Source organism: Neofelis nebulosa, chromosome 5 (assembly GCF_028018385.1).
Source record: "Neofelis nebulosa isolate mNeoNeb1 chromosome 5, mNeoNeb1.pri, whole genome shotgun sequence".
NCBI lineage: Eukaryota > Metazoa > Chordata > Mammalia > Carnivora > Felidae > Neofelis > Neofelis nebulosa.
In genome coordinates this window covers 4,913,908-4,917,704 of record NC_080786.1, presented here as the reverse complement: position 1 = coordinate 4,917,704, position 3,797 = coordinate 4,913,908, and positions in this window count along the sequence as shown.

The following is a 3,797-nucleotide window of genomic DNA, read 5'->3' as shown; positions in this document are numbered from 1 at the left end:
GGTTGGTAGCTCTCAGTTCTCTTCAGGTTCAGCTTTGGAACTCCGTGCGATCGCTTACACTACATTTCTGGCTGATGCGATTCACACAGCCAGCTCGGATTTAAGGGGCGAGGAAACAGTCTTGACCTCTCAATGGTGGGAGCTTCCTGGGGGGTAGAATCTACGGCCACTATGGCATTCTACCACGTCTCCCGTGCCCAGCATGGAGGACCAACCGTCCTTACGGACCACTCACCTCTGCGAAGCTGAATTCCCGCCTCTTAACACTCACGGTGGAAGGGCAGGAACTATGTGGGCTCCTTCCTCAGTCATCAGGAAAAAATCATGTGTGCATTCAGGTCTTCCTCAGCTTGTCAAGATACGGGTGCTTGTCCTGAGTCCCGCCCTGTGCCAGGCCCCGGGATACAATGGCGTCTTGTGCAATATGGCATCGTATCAGCTGTCAAGAAGCTCCATCTTGTGGGGGAGACAGGCCCCAAAGCCGATCATTTCATGCAGCGTATTAAGTGGAACGAAGGAGATATTCACAGAGTTCCATGTGTGTAATGAGTAACGGTGGGCACTTAGGAGCACGGACACAGAGCCGGGATCTGTGACAGGCCCTTGATATCTTCTCAGCGAATCCCAGACAATCACAGGATAGAGGCTTTATTGTCTTGCCCTGCATCCCTGGCCAGAGCGAATTTTTGAAGCAGGGATTCAATCATGTCACCGCCATTTAAAAATGGCTTCCTACTATGTTTTGAACCGAGCTCCTCACTGTGGCCTGTGGAAGTGGAAGGAAACTAACCTCCCGATTCCCTGCCACCCCTCTCCCAGGGGCTAGTGCGGCTGTCCTCGCACAGACGTCGTCGTGTCTTCTCAAGCACAGTCAGCGCCTTCTGGGCCTTGGCACCGGTTCTTTGCTTTCTCTGGAATGATCTTCCTCCAGCCCTTGAGGGTTCAGCTCAAATGCTCTCTCCTTGAGAAGCTGCCTCCCCGAGACGCTGCCCCATCCGCCTGTTTTGCTCAAGTTCACTAAAGGAGCTTCTCAGTGTCTGCAGCGCTTCGTTTGTCTACTCGTCTGCGCACCTGCGTCTTCGCGGTGCGAAGGTCGGGACCTTCTCTCTTTTGTTCCCGAAGGTATCATCCACGTCTCGACCAGTGCCTGGACAACTTGAAGCTCGTAATAAATACTTGTTGCATGAACGAAGAAATCCCTGATTTACCGATGAGGACCCTGAGGACCCCCGTCACACGGTGGTAAGCGGCAGAGCTGGGATCTGAACCCATAATTGTGGAAGCCATGGCCGTTCCCTCCATGCCATCTTGCTTAGAGAACCTGGGAACGCAGACCTCTCCCCTTTTCTGTATTTTGATCCTACGTTCTACGACCTTGCCTTTGGTGTCAGGGCGGGATCACCGTGGCCGTCCCTCTAATGGCAAATACCAAGAGCTGAGTCGCTGTGAGATAGAATCTCCATGGCTGTTCTCTTTCATTCTAAAAGGGATACTTTTCCATATGGTGACATTTCTTTAATTGGAGTGCATTCTACGCTTGATGAGCACTTAACATAGGCTCCTTTGCCCCTTGAAAGCTCTTATTAAACCTAGGGTATACCCCACAGTGATGGTGTCCTAGAATCTGGAAACGAATTGCAGTGAAAACTCTAATTGTTTTCAAGAAAGCAGCGGTACTGGAATAAATAGCGGAGATTTCTCTCTTTCCTGTGGGTTATCTTCTTTCTGTTGTATGCAGATACCATACAGAGCAGCCTCAGATATTTCTTTTGTTGTTAACAGTATATTTTTTCCTCCTTGTCTACCTTCCTGATAGAATCTGGGAATTGAATAATACGAGAACATAAAGATATATCTAGATTTGTTCTGACAAGTTTCATATCACCGAATATACTTGGAAAAGAATATTTGACCTTAAGAAAAATTACGTTGAGAAACCCAGCTGCTGTTATAAAAACCGTGCAGCACAGAGGAAAATGATGCTCTGTCTGTTGTGGTATCCGTGTAATTTATGTCAACAGAAAGCCAATAGCTTCATCAAGATCTGAAAGTAGATTTCGCTTGAGAGATCTTGGGCCCTCCCTTGATCTGATAAGAAGGAAGCATGTGTATACATTCTCTGCTCCAACTCCCCAGAAGAACTTTGGTGGGAGGAAGGTGGGGGTGGGGGAAGACGGACGGTTCTTAGATTGTCCTCGTTTCACGCCAGCCCTCACCAGGACTCCCTGGCCTTTGACAGAGAGATTTATACAGGAGCATCATGGAGGTAACTCTGGAAACAGGAAATACTTTAATAAGCATTCTTGCTAAAACTAAAGAAGTCATTTTATTTTTTTTTAGACATTTATTTTTGAGACAGAGAGAGACAGAGCATGAACGGGGGAGGGTCAGAGAGAGAGGAAGACACAGAATCTGAAACGGGCTCCAGGCTCTGAGCTGTCAGCACAGAGCCCGACGCGGGGCTCGAACTCACGGACCGCGAGATCATGACCTGAACCGGAGTCGGACGCTCAACGGACTGAGCCACCCAGGCGCCCCAGGAAGTCATTTTAAATTGATATGTTGAAATCGATATGTTTCTCCATCAAATGTAGTTTCACGCAATCTTTTTTTTTTTTTTTTTAATCTGCGCGTAATGCAAGTGGCTTCGTTAACCTTTTGACCTCAGTTTCCCTATCTGGAGGCAGCTGGTATGAATATTAGTCTGAAACAAGGGATGTGCATCATTTTATTTTCTGTCAGTTGAATGACGTTTCGACTGTGTCCTCCCAGTCTGCTGGCTGAGGGTACAGTGGGCAGTGACCTCAGCCATTCATTCCACATTTGATCACAGCCCTGGGGGCTTGTGAAATGCCACGTCAAGGGCGGCAGGCTTCAATGATCAGTTACTGCTGACACACCTCCATCTCAGCCCACCTGTCTGCTGCTCCCTTGCCACCCTAGGGCTTGGGAATCCTTTGTTCAACAGTCCATGATCTTCTTTGGAGTCTTGACCCGCCAGTGGCCCTCCACTTGGATCCCTGGGGCTTCTGGAGCCTATAGGATTCTATTTCCTCAAGCCAGGAAGGACCACTTGGAATGGTTGGGGAGGGGGATTCTCCTTTTCTCTCTGTAAGCTCCTTTCTCCTTCCTTACACCCTCCATAGATCTTCCAAATTCTCCCCTGAGCAGGGCTGGGATTAAGGTGAAGTGAATGGGGATCCATCTCAGCTGCTAAATTTAAGGGTGCACCTTAAAAATTGCAGATTTTTTAGGGTATTAATTTCGATTTTTTAAAAGATTGCATTAAAATATTAATTACCCTGATTTCCGAGTTTTTTGGTTTTTTGTTTTGTTTGTTTGTTTGTTTTTTTGGTGACTCCTTAAATTTTGCAGCCTCACCTGCCTCACCCTACAGCTGACCATGGCTTTTGGAAACAAAACCAGAAGATCGTACGGTTTACTTGTCTTTTCTGTCTTGCCATGTACCTTGAGAACCAGCTTGAATTGAAGGAAAGAGGGAGGGCAATTCAGGGAGGACAAACCATCAATTAATATGCCAACACACATGTAGGGGTACCTGGGTGGCTCAGTCGGGTTAAACATCCAGCTCTTAGTTTCGGCTCAGGTCATGATCTCATGGTTCATGAGTTCAAGCACCACTTTGGGCTCTGCGCTCTGCGTGGACAGCATGGAGCCTGCTTGGGTTTCTCTTTCTCCCTCTCTCTGCCCCTTCCCCGCTTGTGCGCTCTCTCTCTCTCAAAAGAAATTATAAATAAATATTAAAAAAACAAAAGGCACATCTAGCCACACAGAGG